General features: G+C 35.4%; 1 protein-coding gene across 1 annotated transcript in view; it reads right to left on the bottom strand.

Annotated features, from left to right (window-relative positions):
• Positions 1-12,485, bottom strand: part of kirre (kin of irre) — a 46,422-nt gene extending 33,937 nt beyond the window's left edge. Inside the window, exon 1 of the mRNA XM_036819857.3 lies at positions 11,773-12,485. The gene's annotated coding sequence lies outside the window, so the exon portion shown is untranslated. The remainder of the gene's footprint in view (positions 1-11,772) is intronic.
• Positions 12,486-13,351: the final 866 nt, after the last annotated feature.

Genomic DNA, 13,351 nt, shown 5'->3' with positions numbered 1-13,351 from the left:
AGGGGTGCCACTGAAATATTGCGTATACGCAATGGAGTACGGGCGGTAAACTGGGTGGGAAATTGTTGGGAAAATGGCTAAAAATCATGGAGAATGGAGAACTAACGATGCCCGAGCCACGACTTTAAACATCCTTATCGGCTGCAGCTGAAAAAGCGACCAGAGACAAGTAGTCACAAACAAATAAATTTGGTAAGGTGGGTGGTGCAGGGTTTAGGAAAATTTGGGCGGCGGTGGGGAAAATATAGAAAGGGGTCGGGCGGAGATAGTTTAGAATTTCATGAGTCCTGTGGGAGGCGGAGGCGATGCACTAATGGCTTCAGTCGGCTCTATTTTCGCAAAACTCAATTATTAATGAGCATACAGATATGTGGGGGCATAGGAGTATTTTCCGTTTCCCACAAGGAAAATCAATGGGAAATTAGAAAAGCAAGCCAGCCGAATTGGGCCATTTATGAACATTTATGTGTTGGGAAAATTATTAAAAAAATAAATATCAAACTAAAAACTGATATTTAATGGAAAGAAAAATAAAAAGAAGCTGTTTTACTAAATTAACACCTGGCTGTTATGTAAGTTAAGCCACAAAGAAGTGATTTATCTACAAAAAAAATGAAATTCCGTAACTTTGTTGCGACCTTGCAAGTGGCTTTAATTTGAATAATCTATAAAATGCCACAATAGCAGCTCCCACACATGTCAAAATCAAAAGTATCGGCTTGGCGTATTTAACTTTTCCAGCTTGGCAGCTTTTGAAGTGGAATCAACCGCAGACAAAGACGCCCACACACACACACAAGTAATCTTTTGATTAGCCAAGTTAAGACGAGGGCCGCAATGTGAAAAACCAGGGCGATGGAAACTACGGCAACTGCAGAGGGGAATAAGGAATGCGGAAAAACATCAAACGATGTGCTAGTGGCACCTGCAACATTTTCAAGAACTTATCTTTCTTGAAGGCTTTAAAATGGGGCAAACTATAAGCAAGTGTCTTCAGAAAAATTTATCCAGAATGTCTCACAACAAAGGAAGTGTATTATTTGATATAGCTTACATACAAGTAAATAGAAAAACACTAAAACTAACTAATTCAGTTTATCAGAATATGAAGTATATTTTTAAATATTTCAAAAAATGTTTCTAAAATCATAAAAAGTAACTTCTATTTAGATCATTTCCTTGTCTTTTTTTTCTGCAATTCTTGCACCACAACCACTTAAAAATCCAGCAATCGCAAAAAATTTGCGCACCCATTTTAATATATTTTTTTGAATGGCAGCAGCAACATGTACAACAGCAACATGTACGGCAGCAACAATGAAGACGGGCTCGGGCGTCAATAATACGCACTTTGTTTCCACATCCCGACTTGCCACCCACTTTTTTGTAGCCCTCTTTTAGGAGGACAAGCCAAATAAAAAGAAATCCAGCAATAAAGACACTGCGGGAAAAGTAGGAGCAAGTAGTAGAACCTTTTAAGAATTCACAAAATAAGATTTTAATCATTTGAAGAAACTCATTTTATTTATATATAATAAGTAAATAAAAATACAATTTTATTATTTTTAAAAGCATTTTGGATACCTTTGATTTTTATTTAAATAGAGTAAATACCATATTAAATTCCTTGATTACTTTTAAAATATTATATAAAAACTTGAACCCAATTTTATAATTTTTTGTTCAGTGCAGAGTAAAAAAATCAACATTTCGCGACATGGTACGCTGATAAAAATGACAATTGATGGGCGTACGTGGGCTCATTGGGGCATGGGCAATTGCTGAGTTATGTTTTATGACGAATGGCATGCTGGGGCGTAGTCCAGAGGGGGTGGTTCCCCAAAACACGCCCACCAATTGCCACAGTTTCGGAGATTTGGTTTCAGAAACGAGAAGAAGATAGCTGGGGAGACAGCAAAGTTAAACTTAAAGGTGGACCCAAGGCAAACTTAAAGATGCCCCAGAATTTCGAGTAAATTAATTGTAAATAAAATAGTGTGTGTATAAGATATTGCACACATTTCTAGTCTTAGAGGCATTTTGTCCTTAAATATTTTTGTAAGCATCATCAGAATATTCCATCCACTCATTTTATATATTTTTGTCGATGGCTTGTGTACTTTGCACAAAATGTTTTGTTCGCCTAATTCTGAATCCTGGTCAAGAGGATATTCGCCCAATCAGCATTTTTCGCCTTGTGAAAACACTTCTTCTCCCGCCCAATTTTCTTTAGAGTTTTTTTTTTTGGCTTTTAGCTTTTCCGATTGCCTCAAATTTTTGATTTGCTTACGTTTTTATTTGCCAATTTTTCTGTTGTCTTTTTCGCGCATTTTGTATTCCGCTTGTCATTCATATTCGAGAGTTTCCTTTTTGCCGCTTGTTGTTGTCACTTTTGCTGCGGTAAGCGTTACGTGTCCTGCTTAACTAATCAGATATAAACATCTATATATAAAGCATTCGCATTCGCACGCCCAGGGGACAAAGCCGAAAAAAGGAAGAGCCCCGTGAAATGGAATAAATGAAATGAATTTCAGTAACAGCGCACGGTTAGAAAAACAAAGGTCCATAATCGATTTAAGCATTTTTCGGAAATAATTTTCAGACTTAAAGTATATATTTAAAATTATAAAAAATTCAAGAAATTTAAGATCATCTGGAGAGTGCCTTAATATGAAATAAGGAATTATGGATTTCTTTTTGGTAAATATGTATGTATATAAATATATATGGGGACGCCAATCAAATTAAAAACATTCTTAGTTCAAAGATTAAGAAATTTTTTTATATGAAGTCCTATTTTTTTAAGAATTTATGGATTACTTTATATATAAAATAAGAAATTATTGATTTTTTTTTGATAAATATGTATTTTTATAAATATTTTAAGGAACGCAAATCAAATTAAAAACATTCCTAGCTCAAGGACTAAAAAATTGTATAATATGAAGACCCTTTGTATAAGAATTTATGGATTACTTTTCAATAAATATATAAATTAATTAGGGGATTCTGCTCAAATTAAAAACATTCCTAGCTTATAATAAACCTCAATAAGACTGCAATTTATTTTTATTCCTATAAAAACCTTTTTTTTCCCAGTGCATTCGACGGCGGTGCATCTATGCCCAATTGTGCGGATTGTCAATCGCATGCAATTTAAATAAATTGAGTGTTTTATTGGGTTTTCAATTTGATGCCCACCGCACAGAATTTCTCCGCATTTCCCCATTGTTCCTATTAATCATCGTCGATTGTGCGGCGGCGGTTTTTCAACGATTGCCAAATCCCAATAAACCGAAGTTAGAATATTTTTCGGCGCGCGAAAATAATCAGCATGCCATGTACACGTTATGGCGTGCTTGCAATTAATACCCGCCCATTAAAATCAATATTTTTTTGGGCAATTTCTAAATTTGCTAAATATTGCTGGGAATGCAATTAGGGAAAGGTGTTGAGGGATTGCTAATCGATTCAATTGTGGTCAAATGAAATCCGAATGCGAATCAATTAATTTTCAGCGGTAATGAAAGCGATGTTACTATTTTAGCTATGTTTATTGTCTTGAACGAACAAATCCTTTATTCAATCTTTTACATGTTGTTTAATATTTTAACAATAGTTTAAAAATAAATACAAATTAAACTACCATTACTAGCACCCAAAACTATTTCTTAAAATTCTTTTAACTTCAACATTCTAACCAAGTATGCCACAGAAATATTTTTATCAGGCATACCTGTATGTTACTATTTTTGTATGTCCTGAATAAAGTTATTTTCCTCAAAATGCAACCTGTTTGTGCAGCCAAACGCCGTTTTTTGCCACTCCCCCTCATTATCATTAGTTGCCTTTTTTGTTACCATTATTTTGTGGCAGTGAAATGTGTTCATCATATAAATATACAAATTCATTAAAACGAAACAGCAGAGCGAATTAAAAGAAAGAGATAGCTTTTTGGACAGCGAGTGTTGACACAGTGCGACTGTAAAAATTGCATTTGTATTTAATTTTGCGCAAAAAAAAGTGTGCTCGCTGGTTTTTTTTTTTTGTTGCAGCATATAATACGGAGTAAATAAATGTTTTCGCAAATTTGTTAGTGCGGGCTGCCTTAATATTTTACACGAGTCCAGACGGCCATAAAAAGTTCGTAGTATCATTATAAATTTTTAACAATTGTGACAATTGTTGTTGCCAGGACAACGCACACACCATTGTGTCCTGCATCCTGTTTCACGCCCCTACACAGCTGCAATTTTCACACGCTTGTTTGGGTTTAACAAAAGCAGCGGTGCCACAAAAAAATAAAAATAATAATAATAATCATCATCATTGCCACAGCCAAAGCAGAGAAAATACATTTTAAATCTGTTTATCACCAGAATTTAAGTTGACATTTGCTGAGCACATTGTTAAATTAGTAAAGCTCATTATGAAAGAGAAGTTATTTCAAAAGTGAAATTGATGTGGGTAAATAAAAAAAGGGATATCCGATTCCGATGTAAGAAAATATCCCGAATTAAGGGGGTAAACTCCCCATTTTGGATGCATAATTTTCATGTGCCAAGTGTTTTTCCATCTTCGATTTTGCTAACCACACACGATGACCCAATGAACTTTTATTTTTCCTTTCGAATGGGAACCCTTGCCAAATGTATACACATCTTTTTACACATTTCCCTGAGAGTTGGGCAAAAATAAATAAAATTCGAGTTATAAACAAAGGCAAAAGTAAAAGGGGGAAAACGAACGAAGGAATACGAATGCAAAGAATTGATGCAGAATTCGAATAATTTTATGGCATATTTAAGTGTCTGCATAATTTGCTCTCGAAATGCCACGCTACCCGTCTCTTTCCTCGCCGGCTTAGCCATCTCTTTCTAGAGATGAGCACGTGATGAGATTACGAAATGCCAATCGCATGTGAATCGACCACATTTCCATGAATATCTGAGGCATTATTTGGCAGGAATTCCCAGTATCTATCCATGTCGTTAAAATGAGCTTCGATCCTTAACTCCTTCATCGTATTCCTTTATTTTTCGCACGATTTCAGAGTTGCATTTCTGTTGGCCGAATCTTGAATAATGCCCAGAGACAGTGTGACCATATGATTGTAACATTCAGGCATTGGTGATTTAGCTGGTATTATTTAGGGTATTTTCTATATGTAATACTGGATTTATATTGTTAGAAGATATAATTATATATATAATCTGTTTTTAAGGACTTAAAACTATTTTTTTTAAGATTTTTAATTAAATCATTCAAAGAACTAACAACTATTTTTGACCATCTCTATTTTTGCGGTCGGCTTGCTGTGCAGTTTGGAAGCCCCCGTTCGCTTTTCCACCTCCCATTTCCCATTTCATTTTTCCGTTTCTATGCCTGTGGGTTTTCCTCTGCATGAGTAGGTGTGTGTGTGAGTGTGTGTGTGTGTCGGTGTGCACATGACATGAAGCACAAAAGGTTCAACTGACTGTAAAACGCTTAAATTGATTTAAATGCAAAGTCGACCCGAGAGTCCGAGTTTGAGTCCGAAATGAATGAATGAGCGAATGAATGAATGAGTGGAGTAAGTGATTGGATAGTCAACGGGTTGCCCCCCAAACTATTTTTCATTTTCCTGACCATTTTCCAGCTTTTGACTGGCCCTATTTTCGTTTTCGCCCCTTAACTTTCTTTAATCAAAAGTGCCAAAGAAGCGCAAAAAACGTGGAGTCCCTAATTTTTTCGCACTGTATGCACAATTGGGGGCGAAATATTAGTGTTCATATATATATTTGGCTCTAAATGTGCATTAAACAAAACGTTTGAGGTTCCTTTTCAAATTCAAGTGTATGAACTTCTTTTGAAGAAAACCTAGGTTCTAAAATATCTCCTTAAAGAAGCCCTAAATATAAATTAAACGCCAAATTTTTTTAAATGAAAATTGTATTTATTAGATGCCATAATTTTGAGCATAACTGTATGTGTGCAAAACTTTGGCCGCACAACATGGCGAAAAAAATGAAAATAAGCAAAATAAAGAGGGGGAAAAGTTTGTTGGCTCTGCGTGAAGCTCAATGAGCTCAAAAATCTCTTTTTAATACTTGGGCATAACTAAATTAACAAAGCATAAGTACAAACTAAGCTTGCTTGTGTGTGTGTGTGTGAGTATCTGTGTGTGTTTGTCTGCGCCTGAAGTTTGGCTTCATTTAACAATTTTAGGCAAATTAAATTTCGGGCAGCCTGCAAGCCCAAGCAATTTCCCAGCTACAAATGAGCGAGAATTTTCCGGGAGAGAGAGGCATTTTCCAGCCGGTGTTTGCCCGGCACACAAACATATGCATAAGTCAGCCATGTGCTGGGCCTTAAAAACATGATTTAAAAGCTTAGTGGGATCTTCTAGAAAAACATAAAAGCGATTTTATTTCGAGTTTATAACACCAAATGTTTTGTATTTATTTAAATATTTATTTTTTCTTCAAGAAAATGTTTGTTTATATTTTTTTCAATGTTGTAATATTCAATATAGTATGCGTTCTGTATGTTATATTTTAATTTAATTATAAAATTAATTAATGGTGTCCTTCTATGAAGTTTTTATTCGGTCATTTTTGTGTTTTTGTTTTATTATGCATTTTTTATTTATTTTATTATTTGTTTTTTGATGATAATGTCCTGTCTTTCTTTGATATTTTAATTTAGTCATATTTTTAAAGCCAGTATGTTCTCTATATACAATGAAATTTAAAATCAAACTGTGTTTATTTTTTGTTTGATGCTTGTAATTGAAGAGTCTATTGTAACCGCGGCTTTCAGGACAGGCTTACCGCCTTTATTTTTAGTTTTTCGGGCCAAACTAAAATGCGTTGCGCAATAAGATGGACAGAAACATGGCCAGGATGTCGGCAAATAAACGCTCGTAGGTTGTATAAAATTGTATATGCAAATGAAGGCAAACAGCAGAAACAGTCTGTTTCGGCTGAAAAAAAGTGAAAAATAAATATAATTTTTTTTGTTTCCCATTCTGTTTGCCCCTAATGTGGAGGTGAAATGGACAAGGGCATGAATCCCGGTTTCCTGGACGGTGTCACTCGGTTTAAGGCTGCCAGGACCCTTCAGGGATAACGAAGGATGAGTGGCGAACTTCTTTTTGTGCCGGCCCTTTATTTTTTGTGCTCAAATGTATATATGTACATATTTTCTGTCCCTTGTTTTGTATTCCGTGACTCCTCCTCGTGACTGAGCCTATGAATTGAATTATTAAGCATGCTCTCTCGCTGCCAGGTCATTCAAATGCAGAAAGCGCCGGCAGCCAGCGACGCGATTTTCTGCTCAAATGGAGGCACAAACTTCAGACAAAAAACCAAAAAAAAACCAAAACGCAAAAAAGCAGAAAGAAAACCCTGCCGGGAAAAAGCAGCGAAACATTTTCAGGACAGCAAAGTGAAATGAAAATGCTCCCCGGCAAATAAATGAAAATTAACCAAAGTGAGTTCGGACTCAACTCAATCGCAGCTCAATTTAAGCCCCTTTTTTGCCAAGCAAACTGCTTTAATCATAATTAAGTATGCTTTAATTTTTAAGAGGCTTAAAAATGTGTAAAAAATATTTTAATTCAAAGATATCTTAAAATCCGCATTAAAATGGTTGATATTTTTGATAAGGAGTTAGTTCTGTTTAAAATATCTTTTGAAAATGAAAAAATGCAGTAAATAAGGTTTTTAAAGTTGTGAAAATTAAATAAAATAGCTTTCATTAAATGCCTTTTTTATTGTATAAAAATCGATCGAGGGCAAATATGATAAGAAAAGAGAAAACTGCAGTTTTCTTCACTTTAAAAACTCCTGAGATGACCGAAAACTTTGCCCTTTGGTCAACTTGGACTGCATAGGCGTAGCTAAAAAAAAACACAAGTAAAAGAGAAACCTAAATGTATACATAAAATAGAAATAATAAAAAAAAATTACAAACAAGGACAGAAACTTTTCTAATCTAAAAAAGCACAAAGGCAAACACCAGGCGTCGGGGGGCGGTGGGCGGTGGGCGTGGTCAGGGGGCTTGGTGGGCGTTTGGGCCATTGTGGAGTGTAGGCCAAGTGCAAAATAAAATTATGGTATTAAATTTTCATGTCAATTACAAACGGCGACAGCCAACAACAGCTAAAAAAAGAAAGAAAGGGAGGGTGGCGGAGTGGGTCGGAAAAGCCAAGAAGCTGGCCATAATAAATGACCCCCCCGCCGCGGGGAAAATTCCACACCCCTGGAAAGCCACCCAATGAAAAGCAGGTGTCAAAAGCAAGTGGCGCACTTGCAATTACAACAAAAAGCAGCAGGAGCCGCAAAAAGGCACGCAAAAATTTAAATGAAAACCCAAGAAAATGCAGAAATTATGGCACACTTTTTGGGGCAGGGGAAAAGACCAGCAACCAAAGCCATAATTTCCCAGTTTGGCACGGACTAGGTTTTTAGAAATTTAATATAAAATAAGTTACTTTCCTTACAGAACAACTATGGTTGTTTTTTGCTATTTTTTGGAAGTTTAATGTATTTAGAATTAAGCTTTTGGATTTATCCAAACAGAGAGATTGACGTTTTTATCTGCTAAATAAGTTAACAAAATATCCCATGTAGATAGGATTATTTAAATATTTAACTATTTAACTTACTTTACAATGTGTATATGTATGAATTTTAATTTTAAAATAGATTTATCATAATTCCTTGCGTGAATGTTAGCTTCGCTTAGTTGATTTAATGAAAATAAATGCTGAGTAAATAATTGTTGCGTTTTTTATTTCAGCTTTTTGCATAAATAACAATCGATATGGATTTGCCACCTTTTTAGATTTACATTTTAAATGGCTATTTCCTTGTTTTATTCCAATCGTAGGAAAAGTTTTTGCGCTAGTTTCTTGTTTATATATATGTACTATTTATATAAATATTTGGGTACCTATGTATGTGAGTATTTTTCACTTTTCGCCAAGAGCTTCTTCCCGTTTGCCAAAGTAGGTAAAAAACTTTTCCGTTTCCTCTTCTCCATTTGGCCACCTACTTTTGGCCAAAACCAAGAGCTTCCAGCATTTTTTCGCATTGCCGTTTATTTCCCTTTTATTTTGTTGGCCAATTTCCGGTAATTCAGTTTTATGCAGCAAACTTTTCTATTTTTTCCCGCTTCGCTTTTCGCATCGCATTTATAAATAAATATGTTTTTTTTTTTTTTTTGGAGGTGGGTGCGTGGTGGGGTGGTTGGGCTTGGGTGTTTTTTTTTTTCTGTTACCCAAGGTCATTGAGATGTGTAAACTTTTGCCCATTTGCAGTTGGGCGAAGCAACAAATGATGATGAACATTTTTATGGGGCAGCACAGTGCGTTTCACGTCGTTAAATCACTGGCTGGGGATCAGAGTTGAGAAGTCTGTAAAGTTGTGTGCATTTTTACGGATTCCATTTGCCATTGCGAATGTTCGCTGAATTTATTATTCTACTTTTGAGTTCTGTTCATGCATTCTGCTTATCGATTATTAAGGCTTATATTCCTGAAAAAATTCCCATTTTCTCTCATTTTTAAATTAATAAATGTATATATTATTTGTTTTACAACCATTTGATACTTTTAATCTGAAACTGTGAAAAAATATAGGTTGGTTTCTTAATACTTTAGTAAAATTTAAATAAAAACAATATATAAAACATACAATTATGTACGGCACTGTATACCTAATATCTGCACCCACTTTAAATTGACTTAGATAATTTTCACTTTCACAGCATCACACTGCCACGCCCACAAACCGCACCGCCCCCCATACCTTTGGCATACTCTTAATTTGATTAGAAAAGTTTCGACTTGAAAAAATCTGAAATTTTATGACTTGAAGAACGCCAGAAAGAATTTGAAACACCAAAAAAAAAAAGGAGAAAGAGGGAAATATTTTTGGTCTGGTTTGTTGAGGTTTTCCACCCACACTTTCCCGAATTTTCCGCCCCCTCCCCCAACCATTTTTGTTCTCGCTATTACCCGTTCTTCCTCGTCAGTTGCTTTGTTGTGGTCTCCACTTGAAAAATTTGATTGGCAAACAAGATTTTTTTTTGTTGCTGTTGGTTTTTGTCATTTTTGGCAATTGGCTAAAAGTTAATTGAGTGGGAAACTCAGAGGGGGTTTTCCACAGACTCTCAAGTGAACCGCCCGGAAACTACAATTAAATTGTAGGAGAATTTAAACCAAATCAAATACCCATCTGTCAAAGGTGAAGCCACAAAGTGGAAATATAACCCATTGGGGTTTTACTTTTTTTTACCATGGTCGCCTCGTACAGTCTCAGCCCCATGAAAATAGCTTCGATATATAAGTTATATGCTATATAAGTTATTATATATGGTAATTTTAAAAATATAAAGGTGTTACTTGTTTGTTTGTTGCATATAAATTGGCATTCCAATAATATCTAAATAATACATTTAGTTGACGCCTAATAATAATTGGTTACTAATGAACTACCTGTATTTTGTTTATCATTATATAAATATTTTTTAAAAGTTTCACCGTATTTGATTCAGAATACAAGAAGTAATTATAAGTTCTCTAATTAGTTTATAGCCTTCTACATTTATTTTCCAATTGGAAGTGGGTAACAAGCATTCCCAATTGAATAGCTTGTTAGACCATACATTTTTTCTAGCAAAACCAATTGGAATTTATACAATAAAGTTTTAGACGATTTCCATAACAATTTTAATATTATTTTAATGCGCTTAAAATAATTGAAGTCTTTTTTCATAAAAATACACATTCCTAAAATGACTAAATACATAGGTATTTAATTGATTTGCCAAAACTGTGGATACACAAGGGTTAATGAAATATTCAAGGCACTAAATACACTGGAATACATATTATATACGTATACATAGAATATATGTGAGAACACATCAAAAAGAATTTGCTTAGTTTGGTGTAGTCTGGCATTTCTGGTCATTCCATTAGCAAAGTCCGGAAGCGGAATTCGACCTCTGACCCGTGGCAAAAAAAAAGAACGCCCACCTACCCAATTTTTTGCCCACATTTATGACGTGGACGCCTCTCCTAATTGACTTGAAACATTTCTACCATGTACTAACGCCACATAAAAAAAGTTCCAAGTCATTTTGCATTGATTGATTGATTGATTGATGGTTTGGCTGATTGGCCGGGCTAGGATTTCACTTGCACTCGCAAGCAACAGCCCTTTAAATGCAAGATAAACAAAAGGAAAAGCTGGGAGGGAAAATGGGGGAAAATAAAGCATAGCATACTTAGCTGCATCAAATATGAAGGAGAAACATTTTTCGGTCTTGAGTAAAAGTCCTCGAGCCGAGCTCAGACCTCTTAACCCTTGCCAAACCCTCTGGGCTTCGTTTTGAGTTTACCTTTCGAACATAAAACCAACATTGTGAGAGCTTCTTTAAAAATTAAAGGAGTGAAAGGTTTAATGCTAGGATTAAAGATATAAAAATGTTTTTCATACAATGTTATATCATATTAAATATAATAATACGAGTTTTTGATACATTTCATACTTTAGGAATGTAAAAATACCATTTAATATTGAGTTAACATCACATTTTACAAAATCTTTTATTACTTTTTTTAACTCTTGTAGAAATAACTTTAAGAAACATCTTTTAGAATAGCTTTTGGTGTAAAAAATCCGCCAGAATATTTGGATTACTTAACATACTCCAGTAAGAGTTCCTTATGCCCAAGTGTAAGTCTTGGCATATCACTTAAGTGCTTTAAAAGCAACTTACCATAAAGGAAAATGTCCAGGAAAAATGTGGAAAGTCGTTCACTGCTGTATTTTCTTTCTTCACGTTTTTTTGCGGTCCTGCGAGGTGTTTCTTTTTTTTTTCTGTTGTGGCCAAGTGGATATCGTGTTTGGCCTTGGAGGCGCTGCCTGGTATCCCCCCCCCAAAAAACGGGTTTATGTCGCCAACTTCAACTTCTATAAATTGCTTTTATTTTTTTTTAGTTGTATTTCGTTTTTTTTTTGTTGCAGGTGCAACTTGTGTCGGATGCTGAATGAATGGGCTGGATCTTTCTTTTTTTGCAGACCGGTTGCACAGGAAGTTGGCCAACACACACAGAAACACAGGGGCACACACAATAACAAAAAAAAAGTAGTTTATTTTTTGTTATGAAGAGATTTTTTTTTGGTGATTTTTCAAAGATTTATTAACGGATTTTTTTTATGGCATTTTTAAGATATTTTTCTGGGATTTTTGGTCTTGGTTTTTACTTTTTTTTTGTGACTTATATTTGAATGATTCTAGGAACAAACACAGATTGCACTTTCAAAAAATTAGCTTTAGGTTGCTGTGTTTTTTATTTTTTGTGATATTTAAAATGTAGTTGTTGTTGTTTTTTATTGCTGTTGTTGTATTTATGACTTGTTGTTGTGGCGAGCGTGACGCACCCGAATCACACGACTGTCTGCTGACACGGCGGAACACGTACTAAAAACTTGTTATAGGAAAATCGCTCTTGGGCCATCGTTGCCGCGCTGCCTCTGCCGGCGTCGGCTGCGCTGCCGGCGCTAACAGAGGCACACGCGCATGCAAAAACAATGTTAAAAAGGGGGGCGGGGGTGGGCGGTGGAAAACTGTTCCCGTTTTGGGGCCCCTGTGAAAAGTGTTCCCCCCTGTTTGGAGTTCGCGTGCCGTTGCTTTTGGCCTGCTAAAAATAAAACAGCCGAGCGTTGCTCCCTCTCTTTCGCTCTACGCTATACCCCTCTCTTTCTGTCATCCTGTACTAAATTTAAACGAAGCGAGGCGACGGCAACTTCGTGCCCCAAAACCAGGTCGTTGCCGGTCGTTCGGTTCGGCTGCCAATGTTAAGGATATAACAGTTCTGTTTTTGGTAACAGTTCTGCGCTTTTCACGGGCCCCCATATCCGAAGATATCGGGGGGCTTAAGTGATATTATAGCCCGGCATAAATTAGCCATCGGGCCCCGACGCATTAAAATCTTGATTGGTGGCCGGCAGATGCAGCTCCAAAAAAAAAAAAAGAAGCGGAAGTGCCACACAAAAGTGACAGCAGCAACAGCATGCCCCACATCGAAATATATATAAATATATGCCATATTTACAGCCGGGTTCAAAATGATAACAATTTCGGTTACCCTTAAAAAACACGTAACTTTAGCCGAGAACTTAGGGTTACCAATAAAAAATTTTGCCTTTCAAAATACATATATATCTTGGCTAAAAACTAAAATCTGTAAATATCTCCAAAATTTTGAAATAAATATAATTACTTTAATTTAGAATTATTACTTTTATTTTTTAATATTATTCAGTTTTTTTTGAATATTTAGGCGATATATAAA

Source organism: Drosophila suzukii, chromosome X (genome assembly GCF_043229965.1).
Source record: "Drosophila suzukii chromosome X, CBGP_Dsuzu_IsoJpt1.0, whole genome shotgun sequence".
In the NCBI taxonomy this organism is placed as follows: Eukaryota; Metazoa; Arthropoda; class Insecta; order Diptera; family Drosophilidae; genus Drosophila; species Drosophila suzukii.
Note: the sequence above shows the minus strand (reverse complement) of the source record. Positions and strands in the feature narration are given on the sequence as shown.